General features: G+C 37.7%; 1 pseudogene; it reads left to right on the top strand.

The window, feature by feature from the left end:
• Positions 1–8115: 8115 nt before the first annotated feature.
• Positions 8116–8234, top strand: LOC116563642 (annotated as a pseudogene).
• The last annotated feature ends 315 nt before the right edge of the window (positions 8235–8549 follow it).

Here is an 8549-nt window from a genome sequence, read left to right as displayed (position 1 = left end):
TGTTGTGTCACATGCTTTTTCTGCATCAGTTGCAACAATATTGTGCATTTTCCCCTTTGTTTTATTTCTGTGGTATAGTACCTTGATTGATTTTATTATTGAATTAATTTTGCATTTTTGGAATAGATCCCACTTGATCATGGTGTATAATCCTTTTAGTATGCTGTTAGATTCAGTTTACTTGTATTTTGCTGAGGATACCTGCATTTCTATTCAAAAAGGATGTTGGTCTGTACTTTTCTTGTGATGCTTTTATCTGGGTTTGATATAAGGAACATGCTAGCACCATAGATTCATAGAAACAGTTAATACATGTTTCCTCTCATATTTTAGAGGAGTTTGAGAAAGATTGGTGTTCTTCTTTAAATGCTTGTTAAAATTCACCAATAAAGCCATCTGACCCTGGACTTTTCTTTCGTGGAAAATTTTCTTACAACGGATTCCATTGTTGTACTTGTTTATAGGTATCTTAAGATTTTCTATTTCTTCTTGAATCGATTTTGAATGTTTGTAGGTTTTTAGGAATTTGTCCAATTCACCGAGGTCATCTAATTGGTTGTACAATTATTCATAGTATGCTCTTATAATCCTTTTTATTTCTGTAAGATCAGTAGTAAAGTCCCCACTTTCATTTCTAATTTTGGTTATTTGCACCTTCTCCTTTTTTGTACATCTAGCTATTAGTTTGCCAATAGTGTTGATGTTCTCAAAGAACCAACTCTTGGTGTCATTAAGTCTTTCTGTTGGTTTTTAAGATCTATTTTATTTGTTTTTGATCTAGTCTTTATTATGCCAGTTTTCTGGCTAGGCTTGGCTTTAGTCTGCTCTTCTTTTTCTGGTACATTTAGGTATAAAGTCAGATTACTGATTTGATATCTTTCTTCTTATTTAATGTATGCATTCAGGATTATAAATTTCCCTCTGATCTTTATTGCATACTACAATTTTGGTATGTTACATTCTCATTTTCATTCATCTCAGAGTATCTTTTAATTTCCCTTATGATTTGTTCCTTGACCCCCTGGTTGTTTAAGACTGTGTTTAATTTCCACATATTTGTGAATTTTCAGATTTGACCTCTGTTATTTGTCTCTAGTTTTATTCTATTGGGTTTGGAAAAGATACTTTGTATGACTTCAATACTTTTAAATTTACTGAGAATGATTTTATGGCCTAACTTATGATGTATTCAGGAGCATGCTGTGTGTGCACCCGAGAAGAACGAGTAATCTGCTGTGGTTTGACAAAGTATTCCATACATGTCTCTTAGGTCTAATTGTTTTATAGTTATTTAAGCTCTCTACTTCCTTGTTAATCCTCTGTCTAGATATTCTGTTTATTACTTAAGGGGGGTATTTGCATAGCCAAGACAATCCTAGGCAAAAAAAAAAAAAAAAAGCTGGAGGCATCATGCTACCTGACTTTAAACTACTGTAATCAAAACAGCATGGTACTAGTACCAAAATGGAGATATAGACCAGTGGAACAGAACAGAGGCCTCGGAAATAACACCACACAACCTCAACCATCTGATCTTTGACAAACCTGACAAAACAAGCAATGGGGAATGGATTCCCTATTTAATAAATGGTGTTGGGAAAACTGGCTAGCCATATGCAGAAAGCAGAAACTGGACCCCTTCCTTATACATTATAAAAAAAATTACCGGGCCGGATGCAGTGGCTCACGCCAGTAATCTCAGCACTTTGGGAGGCCGAGGCAGGTGGATCACAAGGTCAAGAGATCGAGACCATCCTGGTCAACATGGTGAAACCCGTCTCTACTAAAAATACAAAAAATTAGCTGGGCATGGTGGTGCGTGCTTGTAATCCCAACTACTCAGGAGGCTGAGGCAGGAGAATTGCCTGAACCCAGGAGGCGGAGGCTGTGGAGAGCCGAGATCGCACCATTGCACTCCAGCCTGGGTAACAAGAGCAAAACTCCGTCTCAAAAAAAAAAAAAATTACCTCTAGATGGATTAAAGATATAAACATAAGGCCTAACACCATAAAAACTCTAGAAGATTGGAAGTTAAACAAAAAAAAAAAAGGAAAAAAAGAAAAGAAACAGAAAAGAAAAGAAAAAAACTCTAGAAGAAAACCCAGGCAATACCATTCAGGACATAGGCATAGGCAAGGACTTCATGACTAAAACACCAAAAGCAATGGCAACAAAAACCAAAATAGACAAATGGGATCTAATTATGCTTTAAAAAATTAAACTTAAAAGCTTCTGTACAGCAAAAGAACCTATCAATAGAGTGAACCAGACCAGCAACCAACAAAATGGGAAAAAAAAAAAAAAATTGCAATCTACCCATCTGACAAAGGGCTAATATCCAGAATCTGTGGAGAACTTAAACAAATTTACAAGGAAAAAAAAAAAAAACCAACCCCATCAAAAAGTAGGCAAAAGATATAAACAGACACTTTTCAAAAGAAGACATTTATGCAGCCAACAAATGTGAAAAAAAGCTCCTCATCACTGGTCATTAGAGAAATGCAAATCAAAACCACATTGAGACAGCACCTCACACCAGTTAGAATGGTGATCATTAAAAAGTCAGGAGACAACAGATGCTGAAGAAGATGTGGAAAAATGGGAACACTTTTGCACTGTTGGTGGGAGTGTAGATTGATTCAACCGTTGTGGAAGACAGTGTGGTGGTTCCTCAAAGATCTAGAAATAGAAATACCATTTGAGCCAGCAATCCCATTACTGGATATATACCCAAAGGATTATAAATCATTCTATTTTAAAGACACATGCACACATATGTTTATTGTGGCACTGTTCACAATAGCAAAGACTTGGAACCAACCCAAATGCCCACCAATGATAGACTGGATAAAGAAAATGTGGCACATATTCACTGTGGAATACTATACAGCCATAAAAAAGGATGAGTTCATGTCCTTTGCAGGGACATAGATGAAACTGGAAACCATCATTCTCAGCAAACTGACACAAGAATAGAAACCAAACACCATATGTTCTCAGTCATAAGTAAGTGTTGAAAAATGAAAACACATGGACACAGGGAGGGGAACATCACATACCAGGGCCTGGGAGTTGGGGGACTAGGGGAGGAATAGTTGAGCAGGGATTGGGGAGAGATAGCATTAGGAGAAATACCTAATGTAGATGATGGGACAATGGATGCAGCAAGCCACCACCATGGCACACATATACCTATGTAACAAACCTGCACAATCTGCACATGTACCCCAGAACTAAAAGTATAATAATAATAAAAAAATCAGGCCCATCGATGATGGACTGGACAGGGAAAATCTGGCACATATACACCATGGAATACTATGCAGCCATAAAAAATGATGAGTTCATGTCCTTTGTAGGGACATGGATGAACCTGGAAACCATCACTCTCCGCAAACTGACACAAGAACAGAAAATCAAACACCACATGTTCTTACTCATAGGTGGGTGTTGAACAGTGAGAACACATGGACACAGGGAGGGAAACATCAACCCACTGGGGTCTGTGAGGGGGAACTAGGAGAGAGACAGCGGAGGATGGGGAGTTGGAGAGGGATAACATGGGGAGAAATGCCAGATATAGGTGATGGGGAGGAAGCCAGCAAACCACACTGCCATGTGTGTACCTAGGCAACAATCTTGCATGTTCTTCACATGTACCCCAAAACCTAAAATGCAATTATATACATATATATATCAGAAATTTTAAAACTGCAAAGAAAAAAAAGGAAAGCCTGAAGATGTGACTGAATTGCTGCTATTTCTTGATGAAACTTTAATGTGTGAAAAGTTACTTCTTAAGAATGAACAAAGAAAGTGGTTTCTTGAGATGAAATTTATTCCTGGTGAAGACGGTGTAAACACTGTTGAAGTGACAACAAAGTGTTGAGAATATTCCATAAGCTTAATTGATAAAGCGACAATAACATTTGGGGAAGACAGACTGCAATTTTTAAAGAAGTTCTGAAGTGGGTAAAATACTGTCAAACAGCAACACATGCTACAGAGAAATCTTTTATGAAAGAAAGAATCAATTTGATGCAGCAATCTTTGATGTTGTCTTATTTTACAAAATTGCTACGGCCACCCTAACCTTGACCAACCACGACCCTGATTACTCAGCAGCCATCAACACTGAGGCTTCTACCAGTAAAAAAAAAGATTACCACTCACTGATAGCTCAAATTATCATTAGCATTTTTAGCGATAAAGTAATTTTAAATTGAAAAAAATGGGGGTGAGTATTGAAGTCTTCAACTATTATTTGTGGACTGTCTCTTTCTCCCTTCATTTCTATCTATGTATTTTGGGGCTTTTATTTGGTACACATATGTTTGTAATTATTACTTTATGATGACTTGACTATTTTATCAATATATAACGTCCTTCTTTGTTTTTGGATTAAAGCATATTTTGTCTAATATTAATATAGCTACTCGTACTTTCTTTTGGTTACTCTTTGCATTGGGTAGCTTTTTCCATCTTTACACTTTCAATTCATTGTGTCTTTGGATCTTCGGATCTAAAATGAGTCTCTCATAGACAGCATATACTTGGATCATAGGATTTTTTTAAATACATTTTGTCATACCTGCCTTCTGAAACAGAAAGTTTAATCCATCTACCTTTTATGTAATTAAATGTGGAGAAGGAAGGACTTACTAATAAGGAAGTACTTAACTTCTGACATTTTGCTATTTGTTTTCTCTATGCCTTTTTTGTCTCTCATTTCCCCCTTTATTATATTCTTTTATATGTAATTTTCTGTAGTAAACCATGTTGATCCCCTTCTCATTTTATTTTATGTATATTCATTAGATTGTGGGGTTTTTTTGGTTTCCATAGAAAACACAACTAACATCTAAATGCAACAGAATTTAGTTTTAATTTAATTTATAGCAGCTTAACTTCAACAGCATGTAAAAAGTCCGCTCCTGTAGAGCTCAGTTGCTGCCTATTTATGTTGTTGTTGTCACAATTACATATATATATATGTTGTATGCCCACTAATACATATTTATAATTATTTGATCACCTTGCCTTTTAAATCATGTAGGAAATTAAAAGCAGAATTGAAAACCTAAGATATAATTATACTGGCTCTTATATTTGCCTATGTCATTACTTTTCCTGGAGATACTTATTTCTTTAAAAGGTTTCAAGTCACTGACTACTGTTTTATCATTTCACTCCCTTTAGCATTTCTTATAAGACAGGTCTATTGGTGGCAAACTCCCGCAGCTTTTGTTTATCTGGAAATGTCTTAATGTCTCTCTTATTTTTGAAAGATAATTTTGCCAAATATAGAATTCTTTGTTGACAATCTTTTGCTTTCATTTGACTTTAAATGTCATCCCCGTCTTTTGCCCTTCACGGTTTCTGGTTAGCAGCTAGAAATCTAGTTATCTTATTGGGAATCTCTTCTATTTGACAAGTCACTCCCTCTTTCTAATTTCAAGATTTCCTTTTCTTTTTTTTTGTCCCCTGCTTTCAACAATTATATAACATGTCTAATGTGGATCTCTCCAAATATATCTTATTTGGAATATGTTGTGCTTCTTGGATTTGTAGATTCTTGTCTTTTATCCAATTTGAGACATGTCCCATCCTTCTTTCTTTGAATATTCTTGCTGTCTTCTTCTTTCTCTGTCTTTTCTTCTTCTTGGATGCCCATAATGCATATGTCAGTTTGCCTAATGGTGTACTACAAGCCTCTTAGTTGTATTCACTTTTCTTCACTCTTTTTCTTCCTGTTCCATTTATAATCTGTAAAATCTCAATTGTCCCTTCTTCAAGTTTACTGACTTCCTTATGTCTAGTCAAATATACTGAAGAAATCCTCCAGTAATTTTTTTTTTTTTTTTTTGAGATGGAGTTTCACTGCAACACCCAGGTTGGAGTACAATGGTGTGATCTTGGCTCACTGCAACCTCCACCTTGCACACCACCCCTCCTCCCCTCCAGAAGGTTCAAGCGATTCTTCTGCCCCAGCCTCCCAAGTGGCTGGAACTACAGGTGCATTCCACCATACCCAACTAATTTTTGTATTTTTGATAGAGACAGAGTTTCACCATATTGACAGGGTTTCACTGATCTTGAACTCCTGACTTCAGGTGATCTTCCTGCCTTGGCTCCCCAAAGTGCTGGGATTACAGGTGTGAGCCACTGCACCTGGCCCAGTAAATTTTTCATTTCAATTATTGTACTTTTCAGCTCCAGAATTTCCATTTAGTTTCCTTTTGTAATTCCTATGCCATTATTGATATTCTCATTTCGTTCATACAGCATTGTTCTGGTTTCCATTAGTTCCTTGTCTATGGCTCCCTTTAGCTCTTTCAGCATATTTAAGACAGATGACTTAAATCTCTTTCTAATAACTCCAGTGGCTTGACTTCCTCAGGGATGGTTTCTGTCCATTTATTTTATTCATTTGAATGGGTCACGTTTAACTATTTCTTTTTATGTGCAACCTTGTGGTTAAAAACTGGACATTTGTATATAATAATGTGGCAACTTTAGAAATCAAATTATTCCCCTTCTTCGGGGTTTGTTGTTTATTGATTGAAGGCTACAATAATCTGTAATCCATTTGTGCAGTGAGTTTGCCAAACTATTTTTTTCAAAGACTGTATTTCTTGTCATGTGTGGTCAATGAAGGATCTGTTTCTTTAGCTTATTTTCAGCCAGTATTTTGATAGAGATTTCATTGAATGCCCATAACTGAAAAATTAAAAACAAACAAAAGATCTCTCCTCATCTTTGCAAATTGACTGTGCTGGGTCACTCTTTCAACATTGAACCAATCTGTTTACAACTCTGCCTTGGCCTTCGTTTTGTGCTAAAAGTGGACTTACAGACCAGCTGGAAGTGAAATCTTTTCAGTGCATGTGCCCTGCCCTGGGTGTGCATGTTGCTTTCTAAATTCCCCAGTACACATGGGTAGTTTTGAATGCTCTTAATTTCACAAAGAAACTCTATCTTTCCCCCTCAGGGAAATTTATATGTTCAATTGCATGTCTCAGCTGTGATCTTTTGTCCAAGAGGTTATGGATTATTTGTTTGCCATGCAATATTTGTGGGCAATGCCCACTGCTTTTCTACCCTAAATAATTTCTGAGTGAGCCAAAACGGAGACAAGCATCTTGTGTCAGTCCTTCAGGTAGCCCCCTTACAGGTAAGAACAGACTAAGACAAACACTTGCAAATAACATCCTAGAGTCAGAGACCAGAATTCCACCCTGGAAATGCGAGCTTACTTCTTCAAGACTGCTGCCAAGCTGGAAAGGGGGTGGAGTAAGAGCAAATAAAAATGCCACAAAGTTTTCCTCCCATTTTTTTAAAGTTGTCTTTTCCTTGATTCAGCATTCTTTTGGTTACTGTAAACCTTGGACTGTTTTCCAGAGTTCTGACAGTTTCAGCTTGTTTTTGACGTTTCTGCGGAGGGGAAGGAGCTGCCTATGCTTCCTCTGCCATTTTGCTACCCTACCCTGCTGAGAGGGGATTTTTCAGAAGAGTTTTTGTCCTAATGGGGAAGAAGGTGTTCTATGATATTTGTGCCCCTCGAGACACACGTACCTCAAGCCAAATGAGGGCATGTCACAGGCCCTGCAGCACCATGAAAGGAAGTCTTGGGGAACTGGACACATATACCTACTTCTTGTTGAAAATAGTCTAACCATGATAGGTCGCATAAGCTGCCCAGAGCAAGGAGAACAGGCCAGAGCGGAGCTGCACTTCCACTGATAGGGCAAGTAACATCCCATGCCGCCACGAGCAACATTCCACTGTGCTGCTATTAGGGCAGAAGCTGAGAGTTGGCTGAAGTGGTCAGGTAGACCACGCCAGAGTCTCCTTCTGAAATGGGTAAGGAAAAGGCAGCTTCTAAGCCCCTAGAGAAGTAACAATGTCAAATAATAACTGCAGTAGACAAATGAGACCTTCCTGCCACCTACTCTCCTCTTTCCCAACCCCTAACTCCAGAGTAGGAGAAAAAAAAGGGTGAAGAAATGTTCTCCTTCCCAGTGCCAGGTCCCCAGGCTAGATCAGGACTGAGATGGGGTCAAGGAGAGGAGACACTTTCAACTAGATGAGAGATTAAAGTTAGGATTTAATTCAGTCTATGGCCATACCACCCTGAACTCACCCAATCTCGTCTGATCTCAGAAGCTAAGCAGGGTCTGGCCTGGTTAGTACTTGGATGGGAGACCGCCTGGAAATACTGGGTGCCGTAGGCTTTTAAAAAAAAAAGATTTAATTCAGGTTGGACTTCCAATAGTTAAAAGTAAATAGAACTATGATTTCTGCCCAAGATCTCCTGGAGCGCAATGAAGAAAACATCAATGGATTAATTAAAAATTGGATTGTTTCATGTTTTGCACTTTCCTAAGTCCATTCAATATATGGGTGACACACATAACTGGCATGTGAGTGGGGGAAAAGGAAATGCAAAGAGAAGCAGGAAGTACTCTGTTGCATCACATTATAAATCAGAAAAATGGGGCAAGAATTCAATGACAATTTTACCATGTTACACAGGTGCATTTAAAAAC

Source organism: Sapajus apella, unplaced genomic scaffold (genome assembly GCF_009761245.1).
Source record: "Sapajus apella isolate SASKATOON/1434 unplaced genomic scaffold, GSC_monkey_1.0 scaffold35, whole genome shotgun sequence".
Taxonomy (NCBI): domain Eukaryota; kingdom Metazoa; phylum Chordata; class Mammalia; order Primates; family Cebidae; genus Sapajus; species Sapajus apella.
Note: the sequence above shows the minus strand (reverse complement) of the source record. Positions and strands in the feature narration are given on the sequence as shown.